The sequence below is a fragment of the Lycium ferocissimum genome, chromosome 2, assembly GCF_029784015.1.
Source record: "Lycium ferocissimum isolate CSIRO_LF1 chromosome 2, AGI_CSIRO_Lferr_CH_V1, whole genome shotgun sequence".
Classification (NCBI taxonomy): Eukaryota; Viridiplantae; Streptophyta; class Magnoliopsida; order Solanales; family Solanaceae; genus Lycium; species Lycium ferocissimum.
The window spans coordinates 6,994,348-7,001,204 of NC_081343.1; positions in this window are offsets into that span (position 1 = coordinate 6,994,348).

Consider the following 6,857-nt stretch of genomic DNA (forward strand, 5'->3'; position numbering starts at 1 on the left):
AAATATAAATTATAAGCATATACCATATATTTTCATAGTATATTTTCTTTGTGTATACTTACATGTAGGAATTTTTTTTTCTTAACTTATATAACATGTATTATATACATTATTATATCATGTATATATCCACTATTATAGTATCATTTATATATTTATTCTACGTATATATTTAACTATAACATGTAAAATATCCATGTATATAGTTAATTTATTAACACTACAAGCTTGGAATTCTACCATTCTCATTCTAATTCATGAAAGAAATTAAATTTCAATACTAAACAAAGGGGACTGAGCATTCAAAGGCTAACCATTTATGTTATCATAAACTTTTAAACTCAAAAATGGAATAAACTATTAGTGATGTTAGAAGAAAGCTCTAACCTAACGTGTTACTAACAAATTTCAGAACCATTAAAACATGCACACAAAAAGAAATAATTTTATACTTAACAATCTTTAAGAGCACTAACAAAACCATTGAATATATATATATATATATATATATATATATATATATATATATATATATATATATATATATATATATATATATATACATATACTTATGCTTTTGGGGATTCAAACAAACTTCCCAAATAGTAAATTAAATAGTTACATTTAAAGGCATCATTAAACCAACCATAAAGAAACAAGATAAACTACCAAGTTTGAAATAAAACTTCGCAAAATTTAAACTACAGACACACTAACATGGCAAAATAGTCATGTATCCATTATTTAGGGTGAACAAAGTATTTTGGAATAAACAAAGTCAATTTTCTATACTCAGTTCTATTAACATGCCACTCATTTTTATTCTTGGGAAAACATCTACAGTGTCATTTGCCATATAATGGTTCAAAGAAAGGATAAAAGATATGAAAAGTAAACAACAAGACACTTTTTATAAAAAGATTTTTTTTTTCTAACTAAAACAAACCCATAAAAATGAAATTTACAACAAGTTCTTTTATTCCTAAGAAAACCATTGAACAATAAAAAAAAAAAAAAAAAAACTATATATAAACTACCTAGCAAAGATAAGAAGCCAAGACGTAGATAACTCAAAAAAAATCATAATTGGGCATGATATGCAAGCGTTGCCTCTAATAACGAACTAACGACTACATTGCAAATATATAAAAGGAAAGTGAGTAAAAATAAGAACACATCAAAAATATAACTACGATGAAACCAAACCAATTTTTGATTCATACAAAATATTGAATGGAAAATAGTAGCGGAAACGAACCTTCAAATTCTTTCCGATTAATAACAAAAGCAACGTACAATCTACAGATTTCCAAAGCTAGCAATGCTAACTTTCAAGTCCACGAAACTCGAAACCGCAAACGAAACTCGAAAACCAACCTCAAGTACAAACCAAACCTGATGAAAAGTTATTTTCAATGCTTCTCTCTCGTTTTTTTTTTTGTTAGTATTTGTGTTTTTTTTTTTTTCTTTTCTCTTCTACGTTTTTTCTTTCTTCTGTTTCTCCTCTTTTTGTTTTTCTTTCTACTCTTCCTAATCTCTTTTCTCCCTTTCTACTCTCTGTTCTCTTCTTCCGTTTTCCTTTTTTTCTTTCTCCTTTTTGTTCCTTTTTCTTTCTTTTTATCTATGTTGTATGTCGTGTGTGTGTGTGTGAGAATGTGGGAATAAAACAATGACTTGATGGATAGGTGTGTGTAGGGGCGTAAAAAAAAATGGGACGTGAGGGAGTGGGGAGTTGAGAAGTTTACTGCCTTTTTTTTTTTCTTTTCTTTTCTTTTTAACAAAAACAAAAATAAAAGTATACAAAATATGAAATTAGCTAATCATTTATAGACCAATGAAATATAGCAAAAATTAAATAGCTAGTTTATAGTCAAAGAATAGTAAAATCACTAGCTTATTTATTAAACCCAAATTAGAAGGAAAAAATATTTTTTTTTTTCAAATTTCTTTTCTCTTAAATAAAAATGAAAACAAGATTTATTTTAAAATGTGACTCTATTTTTAAGGTTTTCAATTTTTTAAAATAAAACTAACAAAATTTGACATAAAAAATCAAGATGTCTAATCTAGACCTAAAAGAAATATTCTAAATAGCTAAAAAATTAGGTGTTTACAATTGTAAAACTTATGTTTTATTGTTATTGACAATAATGATTTTGAGCGAATCAAGGCTTTTCATTAATTTACGAGTAATTGGTTACAAACTGTGGTCCTGGTCCGAAACAACATCGGACCGTTTCCATTTTTAAACATCACGAAGTAATTTAGATAAGGTGATCATTCGGGCCTCGGCCGATGAGCCACTTTTAGCAAAAGATTTTAAGTAAAATCCATCTCTCTACCGAGGAGCCCAGAGGGGAGTAGATGTCCAATTGTCTAGGCATTCTCCCGGCCTCAGGCTGTGTATGGTAGGCATCTCCTGACTTTCCTTAATGATCGCATAGCATCCTTCTTCTTAAAACAGCAGCTCGAGACCCCCATGAGCTTCATCTTCTGCCTTCATTGGCATCCTCTTAGGAAATGACTAGTACAACTCTGGGATAGGCTGAGGTAAATTCCTCGTCCTTTGTTTTCTTTGGATGGCTTTCGTGTGCTCGTCCTCACTAGGGATATGGCCGAGGCCAAAATGGTAGTTTTCCTTTGGAATTGACAAAGGTTCAATTATGCCCCTTGAATCTTTTCCCAAACCTTTCCTTATCTCAAAACAACTTCTCAGCATCGTGGAGGCAATCATTTTATATGCTGATGGCATTGGTTGGTCACCTTTCTCTTCTAAATGGGTGGCTGTAACATATTCTACCACATGGAAATTCGATTTGTGGGGACTCCCCTCAACCACCGATATGATATTGTAAGGATTCTGGGTATCCTTCTCTGCTGCGACCATAATTTCCTATCCTTGCCATTCAAATTTTATGGCTTGGTGCAGGGTTGGCGGTACTGCGCTGGCAGAATATATCCAACGTCTTCCCAAGAGCATGTTGTAGTTGGCCGTAATCGCCATGACTTGGCATTCTGCTGTGAAAGAGGCAGGCGAACTTGGATTTGTAGGTCTACTTCTCCCAGGGAATCACTTTGAGACCCATCAAATCCCCTGGCATTTATCCTGCTCTAGCGGATTATGCCCATGTGGTGATGGGGCAAGTGTTGAGGCCCGATCCATTGTCCACAAGCACTCTCCCTATCGCCTTGCCACGACATTCTACGGTGATGTTGAGAGCTCTGTTGTGGGAGGTTCCTTCCGTTGGCAATTCTTCTTTAGAGAAGCAGATTTTACGTTCTCCAATGATGTGGGCTACCAGCCTAACTAAGTCCTCACTTGCTCGTACCAACTGGTACATGTGCATCATCTAATACCCTTATGAGGGCCTGCCTGTGATATGGGGAGCTGTCCAGTAATGATAACATCGATATTTATGCTGGTGTCTTTTTCAGATGCTTGATAATGGAATAGTCTTTTGGTTGCATGTGCCGCCATAAATCCTCGGCTTCTCCCTCGGTTATTACTCTCTTTTGGGTATTCTATTTCCTTGCAGTGTTCTGAGCCAATTCCTCAGGGGTGTAACATCTCCCTGAGTAAGTCATACCTTGAGCTATGGCTGCTTGTACAGTGATTGGCTCTTTGGGAGCGGGTACAATTTACAGTGCTATTTGGGCTATCATGGGTGCTGGTACCAAAGTCTTGAACCTCGGTATAGCTTTTGGGGATCCAGGTGCTGGGATCAAAACTTTAAAATTAGGGCGCTCCTGGAGTGTGAGGGAGGCCACTGTTTGTTCCAGAGATTCAACTGCTTTGGGGTCCATGCTCTACAAACTTCCCAGTCCTTATCTCTTTCAATCATGTGGACCCCATTGTTTCTATGGTTGGGTAACGGGTTCGTGTTCACATTGGCAGCTGCGGTCTCCGAGATGATTTCTCTTTTGTCGATCAGATCTTGGATTTTGTGCTTGAGGTTTATGAAATCTTCTGTGTTGTTCCCATTTCCTCCTGAATGGTAGGTACAAGTCTAATCGGCCTTGTAAAATGCACCGGGCTGTGCTGGCTTTGGAGGAACCTTCTGGATTAGGCCTGCGGCTAAGAGCCTTTCGAAGAGCCGAGCTCTCGGCTCAAGGAGTGTTGTGAACTCTCTCGTTGGCTTTCTCTCGAAATCAAGACTAGAGCATTATATGGTGGGGGTAGTGGCTGATTTTGGTAGTTTGGGGGTTGATAAGCTTGTGGTGGGTTGTTTTGCGGTGGGCGGTAGTTTTGCTATAGTGGTTGATATGCATGTTGTGGTGGTTCTTGGTAGACAAGAGCAGGTACACGGACACTGGGCGGAGCGAGCTGTAGGCTGGTACAGTGGTGGTGAAGCTTGGCTGTGCGTAATATACTGGTGCTGGGTTGTATATATGTGCGGAGTAATTTATGAGAGGCGGAGTTATGTGAAAGGATTGTGGTTCTTTTGCGCTTGGGTTTTGTTATATCTCGCATTTTGTACGTCGGAATATTTTAAGTTAGTTGCGACAAGTTGAAGACAAGGCTATTTTTCCGACTTTGTTTTAAGACATAAGTTGCCTACGATTTATTTGCATGGATTATTAAGGAAAATTTGGGGCCAAAAAGTTAAATATGAAAAGTTGGCTATTTCATGAAAATGAAGGCATGTGGGCCATGGCCACATGGAAGCTTAGTACATGTTATTTAAAAGATGACAAATTCATCATTTTTCATCCTTTGTGACTTAGGAAAATTCTAGAGATTTGGAGAAAAAGAAAAAAAAAAAAAAGAGAAAGACATGGAGCATGTGCATGGTCATGTGCACATTATTATAGATATATAAATATATGGACAAGAGATGATTATTCATCTTTTATTTCAATTCTAGAAACTTAAGGAGAAAAGAAGAGAAAAAAAAAAGGGGAGAACGGACAAGAGGGGCTGGCCGAACCAGCCCCATGAAAAATTTTCCAAGAAAAATTTGTTTCTTCTAGCTTTCATATCAATTGGAAGGTCCTCGTCGACGTGGAGTAGTTGTTGGAACAAGAAAACCGCTTGTTGTCGCGATTTGCGAATTCTAGCCGAAGAAGAAGTTAAGATTTAATCATCTTTACATGTTTAATAGGTGTTTGTGCATGTTGTGATATGTAGAAATGAATGAAAATCATGGAATCTTGCAAGTGGAAGTTGAACCGTGCATGTGTGGTTGTGGCCGTGTGGTGTGTGTGTGTGTGTGTGTTATGTGGGAGTGATGAATTGATTGTATTTAGCATGATTGCATGTTGCTTTAGTGTGTGGAAATGGATGAAAAATCATGGAATGTGTGTGTTGTGGTGTTGGCCGAAAATGGGCTGATTTGGGTAAGCATGTGGGGCTAATGTGATGTAGTATTTTGGTTGTTGTCGTTGTGAATTCTATGGTGTAAAATGAAGTTTTAATGATCCACGTTGAAGCTATAATTGTGCGGGCTGAATTGGACGATGATGTGATATTGATATGGTTTCTTGAATTTATGAAAATAAAGTTGTAAATGCATGTATTGTTGACATAATTTATGAACATAGAAGAAAGAAAGGTGTTGGCAAGGTTCTTGTTGAATTGGAATGGTTTCGGGTGGAATGGCCATTGGTTGGGTTGTTTTGGATATTGTATGGATTACTTGGAATGTTCTTAAATCATGTGTGAATGGTTGCGGATTAGTAATCAAATATATGAGCATTGCTAATGAATTGATCGTATGTAGTTTATTTGAATATAAATGAAATGTCGTCGAATTGTGTAGAAAGGAATTATTAATGTTTGGATGCATTTTGAATCACTTATGAATATTGTTAGGATGGTTGTTGGCTTGGTTGTTGTTGATTGGCCGAGTTAAATTCTCGGGGATGCCCCCTTTATAGGGGAAGTGCTGCCGAAATTTCTGTAGAAAAAGTAAAGGCTTGGAATTGGATTCTTCGACGTTTATGGCTAATGTTCGACGCCTATTGATGTTATTGTAGATCGTGAGAGGTCGAGACGTAAGTTCGGATTAGCTAGGAAACGGCTAAGGTATGTGAGCTCAACCTTTCTTTCTTTGGCATGTCTTAGTTAAAAATAAGCTATGACACGATTTTCGAGGTAATTCTACTCCGGTGATCCGAGCATGTTTATGATCCATATTTGTTTCTTGATATTCATATTCTTAATGTAGTCAAATTATGGTCCTTATGTTTTTCGCATGAATGGATTTCAAAGATTGCATAAAAGTTTGTTTTCAAAAGAAGGGTTTGTTCCCTAAACGAGTCCGAAAGTACGAACGTCCGTAACTTTCACAGAAAGGCTCGGATCGCTTCGATATGTTTGTGGTAAGTCCTAAAGTAAATAAGGTTCGTGACTTTCCGAGGCGGACTCGGATTAGTTTGACGTACGACTATGATCTCTATGGTTCTTTAATATGTTTATAATATTTGATATGTTTCCGAATAATGTCTGAAAGATTTTTGATATAACTATTGTCCCGATTTTCGAATGACGATCCGTTCAGCTTACTTCATTGAGTCTCTGAAAATGTTTAATGTGCATATAGTTTCTCACTACTCTGCTCGTGCCAAGCTCAAGGCATCTTTCACTGAGACCCGGACTAGGACATGCATTCGTGCACATTCCATTGCATTATTCACCGAGTCCCTCACTAGAGAGCCGGGACACGCTATATATATATATATATATATATATATATTTATATATGATGTGATGAGATGGGGACGGAGGCCGGATGGCATACCGAGTCCCTTGCTAGCGGGCCGGGACACGCTATTCACCGAGTCCCTCACTAGAGGGCCGGGTACGGTATATGTATATATATGTATATGCATGCATGATCATGATATGATTTTATTTA